The sequence below is a fragment of the Pelophylax lessonae genome (assembly GCF_965119305.1).
Source record: "Pelophylax lessonae genome assembly, chromosome: 3".
Lineage (NCBI taxonomy): Eukaryota > Metazoa > Chordata > Amphibia > Anura > Ranidae > Pelophylax > Pelophylax lessonae.
Window position 1 is genome coordinate 685,556,175 of NC_138770.1, and position 17,142 is coordinate 685,573,316.

The following is a 17,142-nucleotide window of genomic DNA, read 5'->3' on the forward strand; positions in this document are numbered from 1 at the left end:
CACTTCTGATAGTGGGGGGCTGTTGACATCTGATGTAAGGTGGGGTGCTCTGGACATCTATTGATACAACCGGCCCTTTGAGGGCAACCATAATGCTGATGTGGCCCTCGGTGAAATTGGGTTTGACACCCCTGACTCTAATACTTTGCTGCCCAGTTGTCTGTTCCAGTAAGAGACTGCGGCTGCAGCTGTTCCTGTTCTGATGAGATATTCCCGACCTTCCATGGAGAGGACTGTCTAATATCACTGGAAAAAGCTAGCATGAGAGACCCAGGGACCAACTTTTGTCAGCGATGAGATGCCTCGCATCTTGGCCACCATCTTGTCTTGTGAGCGCTCCACCGTGGATTCTGGGCCCCAACACCCGCCGGACCTGGTTCAGGTCTGGGAGAAGGGGTGGGCAGGAGAGGTGGGGATTTTAGGGGGGTTGTGTTAGAATGGGTGATTTGAAGGGTGGGATTTGTACTAGGAAAGTTGATTTCTGTTAGGAAGAGGGAATTAGAAGTGGGGGGGGGGGATTGTGCTAGTAGGGATGATTAAAGGGATTTGTGCAAGGTGGGAATTTTTTTGGGGAGGGGGAAGATTAGTGCTGGGAGAGGGGATTAAAGGGGGATGTGTGCTGGAGGGGTGAGTTATGAGGGGGGGGGGGAGAGGATTTATGTTCAGAGTGGACATTTTAGGGGTAGATGACTTGTTATAGGAAAGGGGGGGGGATTGTGCTAGTAGGGGTGATTGGAGGATTTGTGCAAGGAGGGAAAAAAAGTTTGGGGAGAGGATTAGTGCTGGGAGAGGGGATTAAGGGGGGGGGGGGTGCTGGAAAGGTGGATTTTGAGGGGTGAGAGGATTTATGTTCAGAGTGGACATTTTGGAGGTAGATGACTTGTTATAGGAGGGGGGGGGGGGGGGTTGTGTTAGTAGGGGTGATTGGAGGGAATTGTGCAAGGAGAGAAAACATTTTTTGGGTGGAGGATTAGTGCTGGGAGAGGGGATTGAGGGGAGATGTGTGCTGGAGAGGTGGATTTTGAGGGGGGGGAGATGGTTTATGTTCAGAGGGGAAATTTTAGTTATAGAGGACTTGTTACAGGAGGGGAGAGTTGAGGAAGGAGAGGATTTGAGCTGGGAGGGGGTATTTGTACTGGAACAGGGGGAATTATTTGGGGGCGGGGAATTATTCGGTTGCAAAGCAAAAACTATGCTTAGGGGATTAATGTGAAAATCAGTGGTGGAATTTTTTTGGGAGGAGGGAGTGGATTTTGCTCCTACATTTTGGGGGGAGGGGGCAGTTTGGCCTGGGTGGTAGCCAGTTTTCAGGTGTGTGAGTCGTCACTCGAGTCCAGGTGCAGGGCAGAGGGACCAAAACAATCCAGTAATTTTTCTATTTGCTAGCGCTTCACTTACCGGCACCATTAAACGTCGCTCTGATAAGAAGAAACCAACAATTTCAGACACCTCCATCTCCGTGTCCCCACTGCTCTATGGTAGGTAGGGACACCTTGGTCAGTCCAGGACATGGGAGGGAGGTTGGGGTTGGTATTGTTTTCGCAGACAAGTAATGGTCAGGGTGGTCATTACTGGGATAGGACTGGGGAGACAGCAATGTGAACATCATCAAAAGTTCTGACTCACTTCAGTCCCCATTGGAGAGATTTCCCACCACTTCCTGTCCCGTTGGATGAAGATGGGAAATCTCCTCTATGTACGCTGTATTATACATTCATATCACGAGGGATTTTTATTTTTAGGAGTTCTGACTTTTGCTAGTTCATAATTAATGGTATGTCATTGCAGAGCTACACCTGCAGGAGCCGCTGAATCTTCAGTCCCCCTATTCCTGCACAGCCAGGCAACATGCATTCCCAACATCCAGACACAAGAAATCAGTCAATGGGCTTGTTTTTGTTAAGGAAAAAAACGTGGATTGTGTCCCCATCCGCACATCTGTTTTCCTATCAGAGTCTTCCGCACATCTGTGTCCTCATCAGAGCCTTTCCACACATCTGTGTCCCCATCAGAGCCTTTCCACACATCTGTTTTCCTATCAGAGCTATTCCGCACATCTGTATCCCCATCAAAGCCTTTCCACACATCTGTGTCCCCATCAGAGCCTTTCCACACATCTGTGTCCCCATCAGAGCCTTTTTACACATCTGTGTCACCCTCAGAGACTTTCCACACATTTGTGCCCCATCAGAGCCTTTCCTCACATCTGTATCGCCATCAGAGCTATTCTGCACATATGTGTCCCTCTCAGCCTTTCCACACGTCTCCCCTTTCTACTCATCTGTGTCCACATCAGAGCTATTCCACACATCGGTGCCCCTTCAGAATCTTTCCACACATATGTGTCCCCATCAGAGCCTTTCCACACATCTGTGTCCCCATCAGAGCCTCTCTGCACGCCTGTGTCCCCATCAGAGCCTTTCCTCACATCTGTGTCCCCATCAGAGCCTTTCCGCACATCTGTGTGCCCCTCAGAGCCCTTCTGCACATTTGTGTCCCCATCAGAGCCTGTCCACACATATGTGTCCCCATCAGAGGCTTTCATCACATCTATTTCCCCATTAGAGCTATTCCGCACATCTGTGTCCTCATCAGAGCCTTTCAACACATGTGTCCCCATAAGAGCCTTTCCTCACATCTGTATCCCATCAGAGCCTTTACACACATTTGTGTCCCCATCAGAGGCTGTCCACGCATATGTGTCCCCATCAGAGCCTCTCTGCACACCTGTGTCCCCATCAGAGCCTTTCCTCACATCTGTGTCCCCATCCGAGCCTTTCCGCACATCTGTGTCCCCATCAAAGCCCTTCCGCACATTTGTGTCCCCATCAGAGCCTTTCCTCACATCTGTATCCCCATCAGAGCCTTTGCGCACATCTGTGTCCCCATCAGAGCCCTTCCACACATTTGTGTCTCCATCAGAGCCTTTCCTCACATCTGTATCCCCATCAGAGCCTTTACGCACATTTGTGTCCCCATCAGAGCCTTTCCGCACATCTCTGTCAACATCAGAGCCTTTCTTCACATCTGTGTCCCCATCAGAGCCTTTCCGCATATCTGTGTCCCCATCAAAGCCCTTCCGCCCATTTGTGTCCCCATCAGAGCCTTTCCACACATATGTGTCCCTATCAGAGCCTTACCACACATCTGTGTCCCCATCAGAGCCTTTCCTCACATCTGTGTCTCTTTATCAGAGCCTTTCCTCACATCTGTGTCTCTTTATCAGAGCCTTTCCTCACATCTGTGTCCCCATCAGAGCCTTTCCTCACATCTGTGTCTCTTTATCAGAGCTTTTCCCCACATCTGTGTCCCTATCAGAGCCTTTGCTCACATCTGTGTCCCTATCAGAGCCTTACCACACATCTGTGTCCCCATCAGAGGCTTTCATCACATCTATTTCCCCATTAGAGCTATTCCGCACATCTGTGTCCTCATCAGAGCCTTTCAACACATGTGTCCCCATAAGAGCCTTTCCTCACATCTGTATCCCCATCAGAGCCTTTACACACATTTGTGTCCCCATCAGAGGCTGTCCACACATATGTGTCCCCATCAGAGCCTCTCTGCACACCTGTGTCCCCATCAGAGCCTTTCCTCACATCTGTGTCCCCATCCGAGCCTTTCCGCACATCTGTGTCCCCATCAAAGCCCTTCCGCACATTTGTGTCCCCATCAGAGCCTTTCCACACATCTGTGTCCCCATCAGAGTCTTTCATCAGATCTGTATCCCCATCAGAGCCTTTGCGCACATCTGTGTCTCCATCAGAGCCTTTCCTCACATCTGTATCCCCATCAGAGCCTTTACGCACATTTGTGTCCCCATCAGAGCCTTTCCGCACATCTCTGTCAACATCAGAGCCTTTCTTCACATCTGTGTCCCCATCAGAGCCTTTCCTCACATCTGTGTCCCCATCTGAGCCTTTCCGCATATCTGTGTCCCCATCAAAGCCCTTCCGCCCATTTGTGTCCCCATCAGAGCCTTTCCACACATATGTGTCCCTATCAGAGCCTTACCACACATCTGTGTCCCCATCAGAGCCTTACCACACATCTGTGTCCCCATCAGAGCCTTTCCTCACATCTGTGTCTCTTTATCAGAGCCTTTCCTCACATCTGTGTCCCCATCAGAGCCTTTCCTCACATCTGTGTCTCTTTATCAGAGCTTTTCCCCACATCTGTGTCCCTATCAGAGCCTTTCCTCACATCTGTGTCCCCATCAGAGCCTTTCCTCACATCTGTGTCCCAATCAGAGCCTTTCTTCGCATCTGTGTCCCCATCAGAGCATTTCCTCACATCTGTGTCCCCACCAGAGCCTTCCCACATATTTGTGCCCCTATCAGAGCCTTCCTACACATCTGTGTCCCCATCAGAGCCTTCCCACACATGTGTGTCCCCATCAGAGCCTTCCCACACATCTGTGTCCCCATCAGAATCTCCTGTATTCTGTGTCCCCAGTGTTAGCACATTCATGTTCCGCACATTGCCCCCAGTTGCCTCTCACACCGCGGTGACAATACCACTCTCCTCCACCTCCCGACTCCCTCCCGCTGCTACACAAGCAGGCTGAATGGGAAAGGACCCCTAATATAAACAGCAGGCGGGAGCAGGGAGGTGCTGTGCTGGGGACGTCATTGGTTGCTAGGACGCCGATGGTCCTAGCAACCAATCCACAGTCCAGCAAGGCGAAGCAGAAGGGAGTGGGGGGAGTGGCTTTGTCTGTTTGCTGGGACTTGCTGCCGAGAACAGCGGGGAAATAGAAAAGCAAGCAGACCGGCAGTGAGCTGCGGGCCATAGAATACATGCAGGAGGGCCGGATGTGGCCCGTGGGGCGGGGCTTGGAGACCCCCTGACCTAAAGGATACTGCATGGTGTAGTATCTATTCTTATCAGTGTCCAGTAGGGGTGCTCTGCTGGCATTCTGGTTCTTTGGGCTGTCCTGAAGGATATCCCTCGTGGGAAGGAATCCAAATTGAGCGCCCACCATGTGGGGGTTTCCGAGGGTCCCACTGCCTTCTGGCTCAACCAATCCTGCCTTGTCTGGCTTGGGGGAGGGGGAGAAAGACAGGCAGGGTAATGGTGACCCAGGGGTGTTCTTTATGGGTTTGGGACTTCATTGTAGGAATGAGCACCTCATGGGCATGGTAGGGGGTGTGTCCTCAGCAGCACCAAGACAAGGTCATCTAGAGCCCAGGACAAACATGCTAAAGCCCCCCCCCCCCCCAAAAAATAAAATAAAATAAAAAGAAAGCTCTAATCTGCATGCTTAGCTCATATTAGTGTCATTAATGACAGTGTATATTTATTATTATTGTAATTATTATTATTAGTTTAAATATATTTATTATTAATAATATTATCATTAATATTATTATTAGTGAAAATATATTTGTATTATTATTATTATTATTATCATTATTATTATTAGTGAAAATATATTTATTATTATTATTATTATTATTATTATTATTATTATCATCATTATTATTTTTACTATTGTTATTATTATATTAGTGAAAATATATATATATATTTTCTTATTATTATTATTATATTAGTGAAAATATATATTTTTATTATTATTATTATTATTATTATTATTATTATTAGTGAAAATATATTTATTATTATAATTATTATTATTATCATCATTATTATTTTTACTATTGTTATTATTATATTAGTGAAAATATATTTATTATTATTATTATTAATAATATTACTATTACTATTATTATAATTATTATTATTTTTATATTAGTGGAAAAATATTTATTATTATTTTTATATTAGTGAAAATGTACAGTGACAGTGCATATTTTTAGCACTGATCACTGTATTAGGGTCAATGGTTCCCACAAAGTGTCAGTTAGTAAAAGATTGCCCGCCACTAAATCGCAGTCCCGCTATAAGTCGCTGATTGCCGCTATTACTAGTAAATAAATAAATGAATAAATAAATAAATAAAAATTCCAGTAATAATCTCTAGTTTGTAGACGCTAAAACTTTTGTGCAATCAATTTACACTTATTGGGGATTTTTTTTTTATCACAAATATGTAGCAGAATACACATTGGCCTAAACTGATGATTACATTTTGATTTCTAGAGCAAGAAATGTCAAACTCAGTGATGATAAAAAAACCACCAAAGAAAGCTCTATTTGTGGGGAAAAAAATGGCATAAAGTTTATTTTGTACAGCGTCGCACCCCCGCGCAATTGCCAGGTAAAGTGACGAAGTGCCGTATCGCAAAAAATGGCCTGGTCATTGGGAGGGGCTTCATCATCCAGAGGGTGTGTGCAGGGCTGGGACAAGGGGGGGGGCAGAAGGGGAGGCTGCCCTGGGCACTGTAGTATCATGTGAGGTTTGGGGGGGCACCACAAGGAGGTTGGGGGAGGGGATTTGTATTGGGAGGAGGAATTAGGGGGTGGCAGGTGATCATGCTCTGCTTCAGTATGTCACAGTACATGTTAGCATACATGGTTCCCTCAATGAACTGTAGCTCCCCAAACCCGTCTAAACTGCTTGCAACAAAAGTGAGTACACCCCTAAGTGAAAATGTCCAAATTGGGCCCAATTATCCATTTTTCCCTCCCCGGTGTCATGTGACCCGTTAGTGTTACAATGTCTCAGGTGTGAATGGGGAGCAGGTGTGGTAAATTTGGTGTTATCGCTCTCACTCTCTCATACTGGTCACTGGACGTTCAACATGGCACCTCATGGGAAAGAACTCTCTGAGAATCTGAAAAAAAGAATTGTTGCTCTACATAAAGATGGCCTAGGCTACAAGAAGATTGCCAAGATCCTGAAACTGAGCTGCAGCACGGTGGCCAAGACCATACAGCGGTTTAACAGGACAGGTTCCACTCAGAACAGGCCTCACCATGGTCCACCAAAGAAGTTGAGTGCACGTGCTCAGCGTCATATCCAGAGGTTGTCTTTGGGAAATAGACGTATGAGTGCTGCCAGCATTGCTGCAGAGAGTGAAGGGGTGTGGGGGGTCAGCCTGTCAGTGCTCAGACCATACGCCGCACACTGCATCAAATTGGTCTGCATGGCTGTCATCCCAGAAGGAAGCCTCTTCTAAAGATGATGCACAAGAAATCCCACAAACAGTTTGCTGAAGACAAGCAGACTAAGGACATGGATTACTGGAACCATCTCCTGTGCTCTGATGAGACCAAGATAAACGTATTTGGTGTCAGATGGTGTCAGGCGTGTGTGGGGGCAACCAGGTGAGGAGTACAAAGACAAGTGTGTCTTCCTACAGTCATGCATGGTGGTGGGAGTGTCATGGTCTGGGGCTGCATGAGTGCTGCCGGCACTGGGGAGCTACAGTTCATTGAGGGAACCATGAATGCCAACATGTACTGTGACATACTGAAGCAGAGCATGATCCCCTCCCTTCAGAGACTGGGCCGCAGGGCAGTATTCCAACCTAATGACCCCAAACACCTCCAAGATGGCCACTGCCTTGCTAAAGAAGCTGAGGGTAAAGGTGATGGACTGGCCAAGCATGTCTCCAGACCTAAACCCTATTGAGCATCTGTGGGGATCCTCAAACAGAAGGTGGAGGAGGGGAAGGTCTCTAACATCCACCAGCTCTGTGATGTCATCATGGAGGAGGGGAAGAGGACTCCAGTGACAACCTGTGAAGCTCTGGTGAACTCCATGCCCAAGAGGGTTAAGGCAGTGCTGGAAATAAATGGTGGCCACACAAAATATTGACACTTTGGGCCCAATTTGGACATTGTCACTTAGGGGTGTACTCACTTTTGTTGCCAGCGGTTTAGACATTAATGGCTGTGTGTTGAGTTGTTTTGAGGGGACAGCAAATTTACACTGTTATACAAGCTGTACACTCACTACTTGCTTGTTAAAGAAGCTGAGGGTAAAGGTGATGGACTGGCCAAGCGTCTCCAGACCTAAACCCTATTGAGCATCCGTGGGGCATCCTCAAATGGAAGGTGGAGGAGCACTCACTACTTTACATTGTAGCAAAGTGTAATTTCATCAGTGTTGTCACATGAAAAGGTAGAATAAAATATCACAAAAATGTGAGGGGTGTACTTACTTTTGTGAGATACTGTATATATTCATGTTTTTTTTAGCAGAGACTCTAGAGAATAAAATGGCGATCGTTGCAATATTTTATGTCACACTGTCAGAGTGTGTGGTAAGGAGAGCCGATCAGCGGCTCCTCCTCGAAGGCGGAGCCTAAGACAAGTAATAAGGGCACTGATGATCAGTACCCTGAGTACAACAAAGTAAAATAAATGCACAAGAATCACATAAAAACATGGCACATCAGTTAACCCAATCAGTGCCCATTAGTGATGCCAGTCAGTGCCTGTCAGTGTCTGCTCATCTGTGCTGCGTATCAGTGTCCACCAGTGCCACCCATCTGTGCCCTTTAGTGCTGCCCATCAGTTCCCACCAGTGCCGCCCGTCAGTGCCCATCAGTGCCGCCAGTCAGTTCCCATCATTGCCACCCACCAGTACCACCTATCAGTGCCCATCACTTCTGCTTCTCAGTGCCCATCAGTGCTGCATATCAGTGCCACCTATCAGTGCCACCTATCAGTGCCCATCAGTGCGGCATATTAGTGCCACCTCATCAGTGCCACCTAATCAGTGCCCTTCAGTGCCACCTCATCAGCGCCCATAAGTGCCACCTCATCAGTGCCCATAAGTGCCACCTCATCAGTGCTCATAAGTGCCACCTCATCAGTGCCCATCAGAGCAGCCAGTCAGTTCCCATCATTGCCACCCACCAGTATCACCTATCAGTGCCCATCACTTCTGCCTATCAGTGCCCATCAGTGCTGCATATCAGTGCCACCTATCAGGGCCCATCAGTGCGGCATATTAGTGTCACCTAATCAGAGCCCTTCAGTGCCACCTCATCAGCGCCCATAAGTGCCACCTCATCAGTGCCCATAAGTGCCACCTCATCAGTGCTCATCAGTGCAGACCATTAGTTCCCATCAGTGCCACCTCATCAGCGCACATCAGTGACGGAGAAAAATGTCTTATTTACAAAATTTACTGACAGAAACTGAAAAGAAAAAAGAAAAACTTTTTTTATCCAAATTGTCTGTCTATTTCCTTTTTTTTTTTAAATAAAAAATAAAAAAACCCAGCTGTGATTATATACCACCAAAAGAAAGTTCTATTTGTGTGAAAAAAATGATAAAAATGTCATTAGGGAACAGCATTGCATGACCGCGCAACTGTCATTCAAAGTGTGACAGCGCTGAAAGCTGAAAATTGTCCTGGGTATTGAAGTGGTTCAACTATTCCCATTACAGATCTACCTCTCAAGATGTTCTTATGTGCAATTATCTCTGCAGAGTCAGACTTATCTGAACAAACAAGATGTTATGACTATAAATCAGGCACAACCAGGGGAGGACTGGGCCAGGGGACAGGGGGGCAATTGCCCCCCAGGCTACTCTGATGTCCTGTAAAAAGGCTGCACTGCTTCTGCCACAGACATGTCTAAAGGATTCCTGGTGAGGAGAAGAAAAAAGTCCCCGCCGCTGACCTACTGAGTGCGGGATGAAGACAAGGACAGAGCGCAGCTCCCCCAACATGGATGGTATAAACTGTGTCTGAGGCCGGTTCCATGCCCCACTGGAGACTCTCCCCCCTGGTCAGCCCCAACCGTGCTGTCTCAGCTCCCCCCAACTGCCCCCTTATGGCCAGTTTGGGAACCTGGAATTCAGCCGGTGAGTAGAGAGTACCTGGAGCGGAGCTTCAGCCTGGAATGGGAGTCAGGAGGAGGATGGGAAGAGGGAGGTTGGGGGGGCCTCTGGTTTGTACTGAAAGATGCCAGTCTGCCCCTGAGCACAATTGAAGGAATAATAGAGAAAAATATAGAGCATGAAAACACCATTAACCCTTCAATCCCCTCTGAATATGATAAATCCCAATAAATCACTTGGGCAACAGGCAAGAGAATCGTGAAAGAATCCTGATCTTTATTCTAAGGAAAAAAAATTGCGATTCTCATTCTATCCAGAATCGTGCAGCTCTAGTCTACAATGAATGAAGTTATGAGAGAAAATAATAAAAAAGGAAAAGTATAGGAAGTGTAGGCGAAAAATTATAAATTAAGGAGAAGGTGACTCCCTAGGCCCCACTGCGGCTTGCACAAGCTACAAGATGAAAGCCCAAAATTCTACTTATCTAGAAAGTGGGAGGCCCAGACCGGAAACTTTACATGCACACATCACCATACTCCCCAAACCTGGCAAAGATCCCACTTTGTGGGAGTTATCGCCTGATTTCATTGTTGAACATCGATGCCAACATTTATGCCAAGGCCTTAGTTAATAGGTTACTACCTTTCATCCCTCAATGGGTCACGAATGATCAAACAGGCTTCATATCCGGACGCGAGGTGAGGGATAACTCCCTGCGCACTCTCCCCCTGATATCCTTCGTACTTCACCGTTCCCAGCCCACCCGGCTATTGTCTACCGATGCCGAAAAGACATTTGACAGGGTGGACTGGGAATACCTTTGTGAAACACTGTCTGCACTAGGCATTGGACCCCACATGTTAAACATGATTATGGCACTGTACGATTCTCCCTCTGCTCAGATCCGTGTAAACGGGACCCTGAGTGACAAGTTTACCCTCTACAATGGAAATAGACAGGGGTGCCCCCTCTCCCCTATTCTTTTTGCCCTTACCTTGGAACCCTTCCTGGCCCTCATAAGACAAAACCCTAACATACATGGTATCCAAACCCCTTCCCGAGAACACAAATACACTGCCTATACGGACGATATCCTGTTTTATATACAGCAACCGACCATATCCTCCCAAACTTACTATTTGAGTTTGGAACCTTTCAGGCCCTGTCTAATTTTAAAATTAACATGTTCAAATCAGAAATTCTTAATCTCACAATTCCCCCTCGCACCACAGATGCCTTAAAATCAGCTTTTCCATTTACTTGGAAACGCCAATCCCTTAAATATTTGGGTATCTTTTTAACGAGATACAACACAATTTCCTCCCCCTTCTCAACTCCTTGAGAAAGAACCTGCACACCTGGAAGTCACTAGCCACTTAATGGATAGGTAGGTTAAACGTCCTTAAGATGATTGTATTGCCCAGGGTCCTCTTCCTGTTACAGATGATACCATACCACCTACCTCCAAGCTTTTTTAAGATACTAAACCAACTCTCCCAACGATATGTTTGGAACCAAAGACACCCGCGATTGGCTCGCAATATCTTACATATTCCCAAGAATAGGGGTGGTCTCGCCCTTCCTAATTACATTCTTTATTACCAAGCTGTAGCTCTGCAGAGAGCCTCCGACTGGAAGCACCATGGTTCCTCCAAGTTCTGGGTTCAATTGGAAAAGGATATTTGCACCTCTGACCCATATTCCTTAATGTGGATTCCCAAACCTCACAGACCACACAATGTCAATTCGTCTCCTCTTACAACAACCACGCTGGGACTACCTTTGCAGAACCCACGCGTGGCAACACAATTCTCTGCTCATGCCTTTATTTCACCATTCCTTTTTTCTACCAGGAAAGATGGACTCTTCCTTCACCGCATCTTTCCGTCCGGGGATCTCCTTACTGCATCATATCACCCACAAAAATAATATATCTCCCTTATAATCTATTTGAGCCTCCACGTAACCATCTTTCATGGACCACTGGCAGTACAAACAATTACATCACTTTGTAACCCAACTTCCAAAACCACTTGAGACCTCTCACGGATCTTCACCCAATAGAGCGCATTTTTGCATCTCTTAAGCCACCACTGGGGACTCTGTCGCTGTTATACAAGGCCCTTCAAACTCTCAAATCGGATCATCCTACTCCTTTCCTACGTGCGTGGGAAAAAGACCTATCGTCTCCTATATCGGACTCACAGAGATCACTGATACTCAGCCTCACCCACTCTACCTCTACGGCCACTTTGACAGCTGAAATGCAATACAAACTGCTTACTCGTTGGCACCTCACCCCATTCAAGCTGCACCACATCTACCCATCTACCTCCCCTAAATGCTGGAGAGGCTGTGGTGCCGAAGCTATTCATGCTCATCTGTGGTGGCACTTCCCCAAAATCCAACTTTACTGGTCAGAAGTACTTAAATGGGTGTCCAAGATCCAGGGCTCTCCAGTGCCACATGATCCATGGGTGGTCTTATTTCATTGCACAAAAGAACCGGCGGGACAATACAAATGTTCCATCACCCCCACCTACTGAATGCTGCCAAATCCCTTATCCCTTGCTATTCAGCGGAGCCTGATATACCTTCAATCTCCCAGTGGCTCAAAAAAGTTAATCGCTTCTATCAAATGGAAGACTTAAAATTCACCCAAAGAGGCCTCTCCTCATTATCGAACAAAATATGGGCCTGCTGGCTCTCTTTCACCTTGACTGCTGACTATGCTACCCTCAAATCCCAGACCTCTCCCTAGGATGGTCTACTTCCTTGCCCGTTTGTCATTACCCTCATTGGTTGTCCCACTGGTCAATGTATTGGTCACTGTTGCTGTTTAACCACTTTACCACCGGAAGATTTTGCTGTCTTCCGTCCAGGCCACTTTTTGCGATTCGGCGATGTACGACTTTAACTGACAATTGCGCGGTCCTGCGACGCTGTACCCAAACTAAATTTACGTCCTTTTTTTCCCACAAACAGAGCTTTCTTTTGGTGGTATTTGATCACCTGTGCGATTTTTACTTTTTGCGCTATAAACAAAAAAAGAGCGACAATTCTGAAAAAATAACAATATTTTTAACATTTTTTTATATGAAATTCCCCCCCCCCCCCCCCAAAAAATGTAAAAATCAAATTTTTTTAAAATTTTTGGCCAATTTGTTTTCTGCTACATATGTTTGGTAAAAAAAATCGCAATAAGCGTATTTTGATTGGTTTGCGCAAAAGTTATTGCATTTACTAACTAAGGGAAAGATTTCTGTCATTTTTGGTGTTTTTTTTTTTAACGCGTAATGGCGGCGATCTGCGATTTTTTTTGCGGGACTGTGACATTGCGGCGGACAGATCGGACCCTTGACTGACATTTTTGACACTTTTGGGGGTACCAGTGACATTACTGCAGTAATCAGTGCTATATTTATGCACTGTTACTGTAAAAATGACACTGGCAGGGAAGGGGTTAATTTTATTGGAGAGGGAGGGGTTAATGTATGCCTGGTGCTTACTGACGTGTGTGGGGGGGGGGGTGACTGAGTGACAGAAGGACAGATCGTACAGCTATGCTGAACACTCCGATCTGTCACTCCCTGTCACTTAGGAGATCCGCCCGCTCTGTTTACACAGGCGGGCGGATCTCCTCACTCCTCACCGCTGCTCCTCCCCTGGCCCGACTCCCGCTGTGAATGAAAACAGCGGGAGCGCGCCTACAGGGGGAGGAGTCCAGCGACGTAGGTCTGCGTCGCTGGACGGGGTCGTGCCACTTTGCCGCAGTACGCTCAATGTGAGCGGTGGGCAAGTGGTTAAGGTTTAAGATTCAATTGATCTCCATGCACACAGTCACGGTTCCATTCCTCCCCCCCCCCCCCATCCTCACTTGCTCTCTCACTTTTTCTCTTGCTTTTCTTTACCCTATTCTAGTCTCGTCGTATGCTACATCAATATTCATCTGTTTATGCAGGACTTTTAGTTCCAACTGCATTGTGAAGTTTATGCATGTCATACCTCTATGATGGCGACGTCTTATGTCATCACATTTTTCTGGGTATTATTCTCACCCATGTTGATTTGCTTGATACTCACCAGAATATGTTTTCCCATATAACCATGACTGCATTACATGTTATCTGTTTTCTTTTATGAAACTTTCAATAAAAAGTTATTAAACAAAAAATCTAGAAAGTGGGAGGAAACTGCCAACAATACAGGGAGAACATACACCCTCCATGCAGACAACGCCCCTGCTAGGAACTGAATCCAGGACTCCAACACTCTACCATTATCTGTTTTCTATAACAAGTGTTTTTTCTGTTGGATGTTAGTTGGGTTGTAGTTCCTGAATGCAGCCTGTAGATGGTGCTGTGTGACTATGAAGATCTCTCTATCAGGCCGCATGGCGAAACACATTGAGAACAATCATCTGATAATATTTAATTTCTTCACGTTAACCACAAGGTGGCGACTCTGTAACTGAGTTTTGCAGAATCAGAATTCCACAATGCAATAAAAAAAAAATGATTGGCAGTGCTGTGGGTTCTTTGTCTCCCTTCTGTCATCATTGATTATTAACCCAGTACATGAACAATGGCGTTTGATGATGTTTAGGTTGCTTTACAGAGGCGGTTTTTAAAGTTTCTAAGCATGCAAGCAGAGACGTAACTGGAACCTTCAGGGTCCCGGTGCAAGAAACCCTTCCCTTCAAGCCTGGGGCTCTTCCCACGTATCCTGGGGCCCTTTACTCTCTTTGCGGGACCCTTTCACAAGTTCTGCAGTGGGCCCCCTTCCTGCCATCTTGGGGCCTCCCCACAGTGGTGGAATGCCAGGGCCCGATCGCAATTGTGACCTTTGCGATCCTGGAAGTTCACCCACTGGTATCAGTAGTTTTTATTTTTTGGTATTTTATTTGTATTATTTTTTTATCATTTTATTTTATTTTTGACTGATTATGACTCTGTCCATTCAGAAAAGGAAGGAGCTGGTAAATTACATATTTACCGACCCCTTCCTGGTTCTCTATTGTGACACATCCCCTGCAGCAGCCGGCAGGAGAGGGGAGGGAGCACAGTGGGGAGGGGGGGGCAGCACAGTAGGGGGGGGGGGACCAGGGGAGCACACAGGGGACAAGAGACAGCAGAACACAAGTGAACTGGATAGGAGGGGCGGCGGGGGCGGGGGCAGCATACAGAGGAACCAATCTCTTCCATTTTACTCCTGCAGCTACAGGAGGAAAAAGGAGGACAGCGATTTCTCTACATGCTGCCCCCGCCCCCCCCCCCCTCCTATCCAGGTGTACAGGGGAGCCGCACAGGCCCCCTGGAGCATCAAACCTGGTTGCAATTGCAACCCCTGTAGTTACGCCCCTGCATGCAAGATATAAAGCATCTCCCATGGGACTTTATGGCAGCCAAAAAGCTATAACCAACACCTTTAAAAGAAAAAAGTTTATTTATAGAAAAAGATTACCAGCTTCCGGGGGGCGGCCCTTCAGCGCAAAATTACGTACTTCTATGTCTTTTTTTTTTCAGGTCTGCTCCTACGCTTCCCATGCTGGTTACCAGGCTCGATCAACAAGATCACTTTTTGGGTCAGTTTGCTCAGGCATTGCAGACGTTGCTTGCAGGCACAGCGCACCTCGCTCCTGGTGCTGCTAGGCCAGTGGTTCCTCCTGTTGTTGCACCTGCTGCTACTCCTGTTGCTGCTCCTGCAGTTGCAGCTGGAGTCGCTGTTACCAGAGGGAGGACTGGTTCAGCCCACCTCCTGCAGCGCTATGAGGGGAGTCAGTGTCGTGGCTTCCTAAAACCAAGTGGGCATTTATTATGAGATGGTTCCTCAGGCGTTGTCTTCAGACAGGTCCAAGGTGGGCTTCCTAATCTCATTGCTTTCAGACAAGGCCTTGGCGAATCTCTTATGGAAGAACGATAATCCTGTGATACTCGATTACCTGAGTTTTTTTGCCTCGTCTCATAGGGTATTCGATGTGCCGGCTCGTTCTGCCTCTGCTGCAAAGCAGCTCCTGTCCATTCGAACCATTCGAGGGTATACGAACCGTTGCCGAGTATGCCATTGAATTTCATAGCCTGGCAGCAGAGGTGGGCTGGAATAATGAGGCTCTGGTGGCTGTCTTCTCTCATGGTCTCTCCGAAGCATTGAAGGATGAGATTGTGGCTAAGGATCTCCCGGACAAGCTTCAGACTCTCATTTCCTTGCTGATTTTGATCGATACCAGGCTCAGGGAGAGGCCATCGTTTAAGGAGCGCCTGCGGAGGCCTCCTACCAGATTGGCTCCTACGTTTTCTTTCCCACCCATTCCTCCCTCACCTCCCATGCCTCCTGGGGAATGTGTGTATGGCTGTGAACCCATGCAGCTGGGGTTTACTCATCTTTCCAAGGCTGAGGGCCGGTGCCTTTATTGCGGTCTTGGTGAGCATTTCCTGAAATCTTGTCCAATGCGTCCAGGAAACGCTCCCACCTAAGGTCCTGTTGGTGGCAGATCTTAGGTGGAATTTCCTCATCCCTGGTTTCACGTAAAGATTAACTGCTAATCACAGTTGTCCTCTCCTGGGCAGCGGGGTCGCTGATTACTCAGGCGTTGGTAGACTCCTGTGACGGTACTCACCGTCACTGAGGATGAAAGACTGACACTATATGTGGGACCCTTGGAGTAATGTTACTTTGGATTCAAGTCCATGTCTCCCCAAGACCGTAAGACTCTAAGCAGATGCTAATATCATCAGCTCAACCACCTGTCTCCCACGTATTGTTTATGTAGCACCCTCCTAGGTAGGTACTAGAGAGTGAGTATAGTTTTGGCTCTGTCTGCCTATCAGAGGAGCTGCAGGCAAATTCTATATTCTCTCTGCTTAACAGGGAGCAGGACCTGTAAGTTAGGTCTGCTCAATGTACCCAGTGTGTGATTCATATGGTCTGAGGGAGTGTCCAAACTGTGCCCAATGGGGAGGCACATTGGACAGTGGAGGAAACCTGGCCAATGAGGACACAGGCTTTGATACAACCCCAGGGATTGGCACAGACTGCGGTCTCGGTGCATTGCCGGGTGTAGTATTTAAAGCCGGGGGCACATGTGGTCAAGGTCTTTGGCTGGTGAGCAGAGTCCCGGAAGGAGGGTGGCAGCTGCCTCCTCTTCTGCAGCAGAGAGTGTATGGTCACAGGCAGTCGGTCTGGTGAGCCAGAAGTGTGGAGCTGAACCCAGAGGTCCAGGAGAGCTGACTGGAGGAGTTGAGGCACTGGAGAACCTGGAAAGCAGTATCGTGAGCACAAAGGATCGTGCCTAAGGGCCTGACGAGGAAGGGGGCCACTCCAGAGTAGGGTGTCAGCTGGTGGAGAGAAAGGGGGTACTAGGTGTGTGCCCCAAAGATAAGTACAAAAAGGAACATTTACCTCGGATTCATCTAGTGGCAGGATGAAGCTGCGGCCTTG